Below are 13,095 nucleotides of genomic sequence, written 5' to 3'. Positions count from 1 at the left end.
AATTCTATATCATCTTAAAATACCAACATCTAAAGATTCGAAATTGAATGAAATCTGTTGACTAACTTTGGTAAAACTTATTAAGTTCCGTCCCTTTGTTTGACTTTCTGTACGGGTACCCTCTAAAACGTTTTGCCTCTGACTCATGTTCATAGAATAAAGAAGCCGCCAGCTTATCGCAGTATATTAAAAATTTTCCCCCTTGATGAACCTGGCACAATCAACTCTCTCCCATCATATCGATTCTTCTTATAAAAGAACATAAATTTTAATCCAATGAAAGAACTGGGGACAGCAAATTTCATTTCTTCACTGTTCCTTGCCAGTACAAGATAAATGGTCCAGATGGAGAAACACCGAAGCTTTTTCAAAAAAAAGTGCTTCCTTGTTCAAGGTGAAAAGTTTCTGGGGCTCTTTTGGGACCATTTGTAAACTGCTTCAAAAGATAAGATCTTCTCAACTTAAATCTGGAACAAAATTAATCATCTTTTTTCCTTGTTTAGTATTTTTGCTTCTCTTGAAGAGGCCTTCAATGTACTTATGCTAAATGGCTTTTTCGGTTGATATAAGAATATAGTTAATTTATATAAATTCTGAAATAAAAAACATCTTTTCAACTGAATGCTTTTTATTTTTGCAGATTCATTAAAATGGCTACATAATTAAAATTAAAAATGGCAGATGAAAGATGATTCCAATTAATACGGATGATTCGAATCCATAATATTGCACGAGAAAAATTTTAAACCATCTTAAAATTAAAAATGATGCTGATTTAAAGACTTTTCAATTCTTATTAAATTTTGAATTTCTTCAAATTTAGAAATTTAATATTTCTCTAGTCCTCAAATTTTTAAAATATAAACTAAATCAAAATAGTTAGATAATCAAGATAGCGTAGATAAACTAAATCAAGTGTGTTAACTAAAGTCGAAGATAACACTCGCTAATCTCAACTGGAGACTTTATTCAAGGAACTAAGTCATACATCTGTTTTTATCCACAAGACGAAATGGCTCGAATCTTCCAGATTTAGAAAGATGCAGAAATTATAAAAACATTCTAGAACAAACGAGAAATAACATTCTACCACTGAGCCATTCAGTCCGCGCCAAGTTAGAATAAGTTTCGTTACATTTTGCCGATACAAAACACAAGCAACTGTTAAGGGAAGAAGGCTGGTTTATAATTAAGGCTTTTCAACGGCTAGTGAAGAATAAAAACTCAAAAAAATGAAACGGTTTAGTTCTTTAAATGAATTTATGAGGTATCAAATAAAATTCTTAAGATGCTAAGATTGCTGCAGTTATGATCCTAATTTTAAAAGAACGTCTTTTCCTAAATTTATCTGTATGTCTATACAATAGCATTCTCTAAATTTTATAAATATTTCTTTAAAATTAAATGCATAATAAATTGCAATTTATTTTCATTTTATAAGCTAAAACATTGTTTCTCTTATGATATGCATTTTGAAATGCATGGCTTATTTATGCAGAGTGATCTCAAATTCATGGTTTAAACTTGGAGGGGAGGCAGAAAACGATACGAATAATAACAGGAAACACCGGTGGCCACCATTTCTTTAGTATTAAATACAGGGTGCCTCAATTCAATTGAAACAAGATGCTTAGTTTCTAACTTCTATATTTTTGAAAATATTTTAATGAAATTTTCAACAATGGTACATTTATTTAAAGCAATCCTTTATTGTAAGGGAATGCATGAGCGTGTGGCGAATTGTGATCAGCAAGGATAGAACCTGGGACCTTGTGGTTCGCAGCCCATTAACATGGCCACAATACAAAAGCAATTGCTCTTGTAGCGTAGCTGTTAACTGGCTTATAAGCTTTCATCACAGCCGCATCTGACGCTAATAAGCGTTGTAAAGAAAGACAAAGCCTTTGATGAAGAGTTGTTGGCAAGTGTGTTGTTTAAAAGAACTGTTCAAAGGTGAATCCACCAACAGTGCCGGTGGAGCAACTGACATACACTGCCAAAGATTAAAGATTTTTCACGCAGCAACTACTGGTATTCGAGAAACGTGATCCTCGGCTGGCTCTACTGGAATTTCATAAACAAGGCACTTCAAATGTCCTCAAGAAATACAATAGATATTAGATAAATTGAGAGATCGGGATGGGCAAGGACTGTTCCAGCATGCCCAATTCTTCTCAACTCAAAAGTGACATTCAGTCAATTGTGAACATCACTGTTGAAGTGGGATGGCGTCTCATCATGCTGAATCACATTCTATTAAGAATGGAGATTGCAACATACTGCAACAGTTCTAGTAATACCATGCCCATTACATTAAATGATCGTTTTGGATAAATGTACCGCTTTTGAAAATTTCAATAAAATATCTTCTAGCTAAGAAATTAGAAACAAAACATCTTGTTTGGTTGAATTGAGACACACTGTATTTATGATTAAGGTAAATGGATTGCCCCCAGGATTTTCTATATGAATATTATTCATATTCTTGTTCTCTACCTTCCATTCATGTTTATACCATGGTTTTGGAAATGACCTGTATAGAACATTTAAATGGATCATATTCTTAATATGGGGTTATAAATAGTTTCTAATGTATTTTGATGATGACTTAATATTTACGAAAAAAAACAGCGGTAAAAAGCTCGTAATTAGAATTAAAAAAAATAAAATAAAAATAACTGCCAAATTACTAGATATTCATAAAAAAAATTCTTTCATACGCATGTGTACTAGATGCAAGGGAAACTAAAGACAGCCAAGGAAATAGAAGGCCGGAACAAAAAAAAAATAAAGGAGCTGGCAGAAAAAGAAAGTAGAGAGGGTCTAAATTTCTCAAGCAGAAGACAACATGATATTCCACAATTACAGCATCTTTGAAACATAGTTAGTGAATAATAAAATTTATCAAAGATACGCAGTATACACTTTGAAAACTGAAAGAAAAAAATTAAAGAAATGAGATGAAAAAGAAAATTTCGAGATAAATAGGAAAAATCTATGCATTGGTTCACTCTAAGGTAGAGTCCATGATGAGGAACCTGGAGTTCGTTTGCATTTTTTTTCTTTTATTCGCAAGATGCTATCCACTTTTACCAGTGCCTGACTTCCAATCTGCATACTTTGAAATATGGTGTGAACACATTCATCCGTGGTATATGTTGTTACAAACCTGTAATGTTGCTTCCCAGCACGGTAAGTTCAATCACTGGAAAGACCGTTTTACGATGAGCCCTGTTGGGTGCTGATCGGGTGCTGAGTCGGTAATCTCGGAGCTTGGTTACTTTGGCGAAAAAAAATAGATATTGTTGGAAACTTCCAGAATTTTAGCAATTCATCCAATAGGAACCGAGATATGCCTGACTGGTCCAGAATCTTCTCGACCCGCTTCCTGGGAACTGTAAAAGGCCGTCAATCTCAAGCTGCAGTCAGTTGTAGTCGTGAAACGAGTCGTATATAGAGTCGTCGAGAGAATAGCGAAGACCACAGAAGAGCAAGCGTTGTGTGGCGTTCAAGCGATTGCTGAACAGAGATGTGGTGCCAAGTCCTAGTGTTTATTGTGGAAACAACATCGAGTCGTGTATGTAGTAGCTATTTGTGTAATAGTGAGTCGGTAGTTGGATGCCTTTAAAGCGAGGAGACAGTGTAGAATTGCAGACGTTTGGAGAGGCCGTGGAGTGAAGATACGCGAATACTCTCCTTCTGCTAAATCTGTCTGGCCATTTTGTGAACTGTGGTTCTTATTGCTACCGATTACTACCTGTGGGCTGCTATGTGTTGCCTGTCTTTATCTCGGCTGTGAATTTGTTGTATTAGTGTTTTCGTATTAATAAAAGTCGTCGTTGTTCGTTATTGAGACCTGCTAATTGCTTTCATACCATACACCTACAAGAGAACCCGGTGACTTTACAGACATAGTGACATAGTTCCTTAACAATACTGAACCATTATTTTAAAAAAAATTTAGTATATATTGGTATTGTTACAATCTCAACAATCTTTATTTTTATATACTATATGGGTGTAGGAATATAGAGAAACTAACATTTTCTTCATCTGTTTTATGCGTCTTTTAAATTGTGTATGAGTTCATTATTATAAGATTTTTTCTATTCTCTTATCATTGTAATGGAAACTCGTAATCGATATCTTAAAAGAAAGAAAAGAAATACAGAAATAAAAAGATAAGAAAATTTTGCCTCCGCAAGAAATTGAAATCATTGCCATCGGCAATCGATACATCTAACCTCATATGGCCGAGAACTCCGAGATCCAAACTTAGATTAATGATATCATTTCCACAGTCTGCTCAAGTATGGGAGGCGATTTCTTCAAGGCGGGTTTTTTGGAAGTTTACTGTATTTTTTTTCACTCGAAACTGGCGTAAATCTTTTTAAAAAATAAGAAAGAAAAACAAAATGAGAGAGAATCAGTCTTTCTTTTAAAACTGTCTTACTTTTAGCAAGATTTCTTTTTAAATCTCTTCGCTGTTATAAGAGGTCATTACCCTAAAATTTCGTTATAATATTTAATACAGGGTTCATTTAATTTTTGTTAATAATTGACCCTTCCAAAGCTGATTAATCGTATATTGTTACTGAGTGCGAAATGAGCTGAGTTAAGTCTTACAATTTTAGATTATCTTATATTTATCGGACAAATCTTCCCATTGATAATAGAATAGTGATCTAGTCAGATTGAAGACTTTAAGTATATCTAAATTATTTGTCAATATTGATATTAATAATTCATAAATTCATAGAATTGACCGTCATTCGATTATTAGAATGAAGATAAAATAACATCTGTATCAAATATTTTGATTTTTTCATGAGTAGATGGTAGAATGACAAAATTAATAATTACAAAGTATTGATAAGTTAATCCATTCAAATAATAAAAAAACGGGAAAAACAGATTTTAAATGAGTGAATCTTTTATTCAAAACATGCAAACATTAGAAAAAGATTAAAATTATCGAGTTATCATGAAAACGATTTGTTGTAAGAACACAGTTTTATACTTACTCTAAAATTTATTCTCATCGGTTTGTCTTTCTTCTTAAATTCAAACCGATTTACAAAATTTGAATAAAATTATTAAATGCAATAGTACGAATAAATTGTTAAATTTAAGATAATTGAAATTTTATACGAAATTGTGATACTCTTATCGCCATGAAGGTATCAAGATCCGATCCAATATACGAAACATAAAATTGTTTACAAATTATTGTATTTTTTAATATTCATTAAACAAACTGTTGAAATAAAGCTCATTATTTTGAAATACAAAAAATACATTGAAAGTAATGTTAGAATTGCAAACGTAAGATAAAGTTTTGTTGAAATAAAAATGCATTTGGATTGCTATTGATGAGCGATTTCATGTCTTTATAAACAATTGAGAAAGGATTCATTATTTTGAAAAACACAAATTATCTTTTAAAACTAAAAAAAGTCATTTAATAATTCATGTCATGGTAACAAACCAGAATGATAATAATAAATGGGTCATAGAAATACTAATAAATCATTTTCACAATCGTTTGCCCGATAATGAGATAAGGTTCATTACTTTGAATTCGAAATACTTATAAATCGTAACGGATTCTTTAAGAAAACGAAGATAATTGAATAAAATAATTGTACAATGCAGAAAACTATTTTAATTTATAAATCAATTCACTGAAAGTGGATTAAAATTAGAATTCTCTTTAAGATTTGCTTCAAAATAATATTGAGAAAAGCATAATTTTAACAGGTATATAAAAACAAGTTAGCTTATATCTATATTAACTTTAATGGGTGAAGAATATTGGAAATAAATGTGACGCCAAAATAACATAAGTACGATTTCGCATATTATCTCTCTTCTAATTGCACGTACTTTTATACAGTAAATTGTGACTTCACAAGCTTTGTTTAATATGTTATAGAAAAACTTCCATAATATATGATGCACTATATTTGATATTTATTTCATGCAGAGAAATCGACTCCATTCTATCTATATAATATCAAATTTAGTAATACAAGAAATTGTGTGACGGAAAAAATCGTGAAGCATTGACTTCAAACTCAAATGATAAGTGTAACTAAGTCGTTTGAAATACACAAGTAATAAAAATGGATTCTGTTTAGGGAGTTTTGAGGTTATTTAAATGGCATTTTAAATAAGTTATTAATAAAAATTCTTAATATATGCTAAAATACGATTTAATTCATATATTTAAATTTTATTACCTACATTTTTCGTTTATTACCGTTTTCGTTTATTTTTAAATAATGCCTAAAACTATTCATAGCACCTTCTATTAGATTTTGCTTTTGGGCTTTCCCTTTAAATGTGAATGAATGTGAAATTGATTTGACTTCTTGAATAATGAAAGCTTCTTTTTCTGAAAATGTGTCTTCAGTAATTTACATTAAAAAAGTTACTAAATATAAGCAAGTTTCTTTATTATGTAAAAGGGGAGAAATACTTTAAGAAGACTTTAAATATTTCAAAAACTAATTTTATTAGTTCCATCAATGAATAAAAAAATTCCACCTAAATGTTTACTTTTAAAATTCAAAGCACTTTTGTTTGTTTCTTCTTTGAAAATTGCACCTATATTATGCGATTTCACTGGCATTTGTTTTATATACATTTAATATGATAATAAAAAAATCTTCTAAATTTTTTCCTTCTTTCCAAACTTTTCTCTATATTTGCTACTTAATTTTGTTTGTGTACGCTGGATAGCTAGATATTGGTCATTACCACAGCTACCAAATAAACTATTTAAATTATTTTCAATTTAGCTTTCTGACTTTCGTATAAATATCTATCGTATACCACCATTTGACATATACGTAGAAATAAGTTTCTTCCATGAACATTAAGAAATTTTTATCGATTATCTATCCAACCTAGGATCTCATCAATTAATCTAGACCTTCCTGTTGAATATAGAAATGAGTGTTGATCTATAGGCTTATCACCGATGACGGCATGTATCTCACTTTGAAAGGTTGACGTATTTGTTACTCATAAAAATGTTGTAAATTAAGCGTTGAACCCAACTCCTGATACTATTTTTCATTGCGGCTGGATCTTTGTCACCCCGGTTGCTACAGCAAGGCAGGGGTTTACTCTTTGGGATTTTGTATATACTCGTTTTTATACTTCTTTATATTATTCGCATTCGTGTCACTTATATTCGCGTGACAGCAAGTTCTTAGTTAATGTAGAATTTACTGCGAGTAGAGAAAGTTTGTTTAGTTTATCGCCTTGTTTTAACACTTTGGTCAGCACATGAATCGTCTCTGATTCATACATACCATCTAATTATTCTCTTCTCTACTACAATTAAGGCAGAAAATAAGTAAGCAGATAGATACTCGTCCGAATGACAGACATCAATCACGGCATCGAACATGTTAAGAGTTGTTGCAAGGATTTTTATGCTTATTAAATTTTTTATTCTTTTAATGGAATTACTATTTTAATAACCTTATGTTTATTTAATATTTTATAAGGAAGATGTCTTATGATTCAAAATCCAAGAACGCATCTTCCAGTTTCTTGTAGCAAGTAAAAATGAATATTCTTCAGAAATATATAATATTGTAACGTACCTCGTTTCCCTCGCCTGATAATTCGCATTCCGATCAGATGTAACGGCACCTGTTACCCCACACATTGGTAATGGCCACAGGAATGCCAAATGGGGATCCCCTTCACCAATGGAGTTCTGGTCATTAATTGTATCGGGATAAATTTCTATATATCAGTCTCATCGTTTCAAAGAGATGCGTCATATCTTCACGAGAGAACAACGTCGAACCATCTAGTTTTTGAACTTTTTATCCCGCTATGAAGGGTTCCTCATAACTTCAAGAAACGATCAATCACCAGCAAGCGTTGTCATTAAGTGTCGAAATCAGATAGACTTTAACCGGTGTTAGTGGTGAATTGAATATAATCAACATGTGTTCGGGAAGGATCAGTTATAAAGATGAATCATTAACAGATATTCCCACGATTGACTTGAGACTATTGGGGAAGCACTGCTGAGCAGCTATTGGGTGATAAGGAGCTCAAGTACTGTATTTTTAAAGAGAAGAGTGAGATGCGTGGAACGAGAAGTCGGAGAGACGTGAGTGTTCGAAGGTGTATCTGATTTTGGGAGAAGCTCTGGAGTAGCCGTAAGAGCTAACAGCCTGTTAGTGGTATTTTTTTTTTTGGTGTTTATTCACCGAATTGATCGAGGAACTATTTCATGATTAACTTTAAACGTGTGATTTTTGTAAATAATGTTAACTTAGGAAACAGCAAATTGCTGTTGTGTACATATGACTGTAAATAAAGGAATTGTTTTACTCTCTTATTTGATTGGTCAGGATCAAAAGATTACAGTATCTTATACTGCTTGAATAATAATTCTTATCACGTACAAAAGTTTGAATTCACTGAAAACCATGATGCCTCTTTTCAATCTTTGACAATTTCCTTAAGTTTATTTCTTTATAATGGAGTTTAATGTCTTAATCAAAAATAATTATTTGTTTCTACATTATATAATAATTTTAAGGAAAAAGTTTTATTAGTATTATAGAAATACAAAAAGGAACAAAAATATAAAAATCCAAATTTATCTTAAGGATTTGAAATCGATAAATCCAACCTCCTATGACAGAAAATTCCAAGATCCTACCTTAGATTAATGTTACTGTTTTCTCAGTCTGGAAAGTATGAGATGAGATGAGATTTTCTGAATGAGTTCTTCTGAAGCTTGTTTTCCTTTTCCATTCACTTCCGTAAATCCTTTATTTTATCCAAAATTTACGAACTTTTTTACTTTTTCCTAGTAAGATTCCTAGTATCTCATTTTTCGCATACTTTCCCATCGAACATAAAGGCGTTTTAAATTCTGCGAGTCACTCATCTATTTCCTTATTTCGTCTTGATTTAAAGAAAGTTAATTTTCGTAAATTATGAAAAGTGTTTAAATAAGAATGGAATTATTTATTTTTTTATATTGTTACAGAAAAAACTGTCCTGTATCGGCATAATGGAAACATCCATTATTGACCGCATCGAATAACGATGCTTTATGCTATACGAAACATAGCACAAAAACAGCCCTAGCAATAAACGGTAGTATTCAAACAGTAAACAATCACAACGGCTTAAAATTCTAACTCAAGGCAAAATAATCCAAGATGAATGATTTGCTTAAATTTAAAATTGATGTTACACGTGTACTAAAGCTCGTTCTGTTTCTTTCGTTAAATTGTTATTGTATAAAATTAGATTTACGAAACTGAAAGAAACAGAACGAGCTTCAGAAAAATTCTCATTTTGAAACTTTCATCTCGTACTTTCCAGACTGAACGTGGCCAATTATGGTACCTGAGACAAATCAAACTGACTCACCCAGATTGAGAAACTGGTCGCATGAATTGAAGGTCATAGAATACATAAAAGGTCAATTGAATTGTCTTAGGTGGTAGATTTTTCACATCAATATTCTAAAGAGACTTCGCTTAATTACTCATTCTCAACTTGTTTTGCTTTTTTAACTCCCGTGGGTAGGTATTGAAAGTTTCAGAGCAAATAGAACTAGAGTCCAGACGTGCATGTCATTAAGATTCACGGAGAATAAAGATTCTTCATTTTTGTTGCTAAAGTCTTCAAATTCGTCGTCAATCGGTCGCCAAATTTGTCGTCAAGGTCAGGAATTGTTGCCCTGTCATCCATGCAACAGACTTAAAATATCTTCAAAAGTCTCTTACTTACCCAGAAACTGTGTTGGAAGCAAGATCTTAATTTCGTAACAATATACATCTCTAGCTCGAAGGTAGTATTATGCAAACTTTGTTATTTACAGCAAAACATAATTTATATTTTCTTTATCCCTTCAAATATTTGCCCATTACTCCATTTTCTTTCCTGAATGGTTTCTTTTTTAATTTATAAATTGGCTTTCACTTGAATTTATTGCATGTCTAAGAACATACAGGATGATTTTAAAACGATGCAGTACACACAAAAACAATATTTTCTGAAATCGGGATGAAACTTGCGCTTTAGTCAATATAACCATCTCGTTCCTAAAATTCTTAGAGTTCAGGTACTTTAGAATGCGAAAGTACCAGAGTTTCCCTTTCAAAGATTAAAAAAAAATCACTATCTCCATATCAAAAACCACAGCCTGTGTTCTTGCGTCGTTAATATACAAAAGAGCCTGGTAGATGGCTGTTAAGCAAACATATACTGTCCCCCGTATCCATCAGAAATCCTCTCTAACCCCCAAACTCATTTAGGGGAACGTATCTAAAGAACAAAGCACGCATTTTGAGTTTTCAATTAATCAAACTTAATGAAAGCAGGAGAAATACTCCATTCATATTCAATCGCCTCAGGAGTCCGCCATAGTTTCAATGAACAGATATACGGAAAATTGACACCTTTCAATACTGATATATTTATATTCAATAAACCACACACTTAACGAAAGCAAGAGAAATATCCCAATGATATTCAGGCATCTTGGGCATTCGCCGTAGTGTCAGTGAACGGGCATAAGATTATTGACACCTTTCAGTACTGATATATTTAAATATCCGGCTTTAATATAACCATCCATTTCATTACTGTCCTTTAATTGTTGAAATATATCTTATATTGAAAATGCATCGCTTATAATTTTTAATATCTAATATGTTAATAGATTTTGAGTTTCAAGTGAAAGCCTCGTAAACATTCAGTGTAAAAATTCAACATACGCTAAATTCTAAGAGAATGTTTCAAGTCAAAAAACAAAGAATAGTAAAGATTAAAAAAATAAACCATTGCTTAACTTGGTCACAGTTTTTTTCCTACAAATAAAATATGCATATGTGAACATATATAAATATATTATCTTTCTTCTTTGGAACTTTAATGATTCCGATCTTTCTAAAAAAAAATCGTAAGAATTTTTTCCCCATTATCACTTTTTTTGTCTTCCTTTATTTCTTTATCCTTCTGAAAAGAATCGAATAATCGATATCTTCAAAATAAAATAGATAGAAAGAATAATCAGACAAATTTTATGTCGGTAAGAAATTGAAATCACTGTCATCGAGAATCGATACATCTAATCTCTATCTCAGATTCTAACTTAGATTAATGATGCCATCTTCTCAAGCTGAAATGTATGAGATGCGATTTTCTCAATGAGAGTTTCTCTGAAAAATTCGGATTTTCTTTTTATTTTTAAGATTCGTAAAGTCTTTTTAAATAACAAAAAAATTAAAGAATTTTTTTTTCTTTCTGGTTAAAATTTTCCTGAAATGTAGTCATTATTCTGAAGTTGTCTTATTTTTTTTGCGCAATTTTTTTTAAAATCTTTGCAATTTTATATGGTTGTCATTTCAAAATTTCGAAGTGGCATTAATGTCAAGGATGTTTTGGATTGGAGTTTCTTCGCCAGAAATATCAAAAGATTAAAAAATTCTTCTACCTTGAGGTAATATCCCTTGATATATGTAGTCGCAAAAGAAAAACGCACATAGTTAGCTCGGCTGAGAGGTAAAGTACGAGCTTGCAACGCACATGGTCGGGGATTCATATCCCAGCCAAGTCGTATTACATTAAAGGCTGAATAATTTCAATTTCTTGTTATTCATTGTTTAATGTTCTAGAAGCTTCTAGAACTTTCTATAACCTTCTTTATAATTCTAGATTATTCTGTAAAGGTATAAATTCTGAGTTCCACAAACAGTGGGGTCAGTGCTTCGCCTACATCTTACCTATTGCATAGTTAATATACCTGATATAGTGTTACTTTGTGACCTATTATTTTTTGGATCTTCTTGACAATAATGACAAATATTAGATCAATACTAAATTTTACTTGTTTTTCTTTGGAACATTTATAACATTTCTATTTTTTGATTTTCAAAAAGATTGAATTCATTTTTCTTGTGTATTGTAAAGAAACCCATTTCGCATTATTATTCAAATAATTTATCTGCATCGGCATTTAATATTTCTAGTGTGTGTGTGTGTGTGTGTGTGTGTGTGTGTGTGTGTGTTTTACTTTCTCGAGTATATAGATATATAGTGCAGAGACAATATGGTAATTGTCTAATTGTCAAAAAAATCAAATTCGGGAATGATTAATGCTGATTCAGTATTTCTTAAAATTTAGCTTAGTTACTCTCTCGTTTTAAAGGAACATTGTTTTGGGACAGTAATTTTGAACCATGGTCAGATAATGATAACGGCACCTGCACAGCAACCCCTTCTCCAAACTTACGTAACACACCAGAGGGTGGACGGATTTCACCGGTTATTCGATGGTTCTTCGGTGGAATCGGGTCTCAAACCGGAAACCCTCCGGGCCCGAATCCGAGACCTTATCACCATTCCACTACGGCCGAATAAAACTTAGTAATTTATAGTTCATCGGAAATGAGTATAATTTTTAGCTAGGTACCTTTCATATCAACATTGTGTTTGATATGATTTTTACACCATCTAAAACTGTTATTTTGTATTAAAATGAATAAAAATCCCATTTATTGAGTTCATAACTTAAGTATTCAGATCAAATACTTTTAAGAGGCAATATATATAATATATAATAGTTAAAATTCTTGACCAAAACACAATACTAAAAATAACTTCTGTTGCATTATATATGCATGTATGAACACAATAAAAAAATATTTTTTTCTTTAATCAAATTCTACTTTTTTAAGGACATTATAGAAGAATCCACACCCACGAATAAAATTTTGCTCCCTTCCTTCTTCTTTTTAAAACTTCTCGTAATCAATATCTTAAAACCAGAGAATGGAGAAAGAAAATCTTATCTTGGTAAGAAATTGAAATCATTGCCATCGGAAATCGATGCATCCAACAGTGTCTGGCCAAGAACACCGAGATCCAAACTTAAATTAATGATGTCATCTTCCAGGCGGGAAAGTATGATATGCCATTTTTTCAAAGGGAAGAACATGATTTTGTTTCATAGAAAAATCCGAAATTTAAAAATAATAATAAAAAAATAAGACTCTGCAGTTTTTCTCTTTATTATTCATTTCCCCATATGACATGTTC

The sequence above is a fragment of the Argiope bruennichi genome, chromosome 2, assembly GCF_947563725.1.
Source record: "Argiope bruennichi chromosome 2, qqArgBrue1.1, whole genome shotgun sequence".
NCBI classification, from domain to species: Eukaryota; Metazoa; Arthropoda; class Arachnida; order Araneae; family Araneidae; genus Argiope; species Argiope bruennichi.
The sequence above is the reverse complement of the archived record's forward strand: the minus strand, read 5'-3'. Positions refer to the sequence as shown.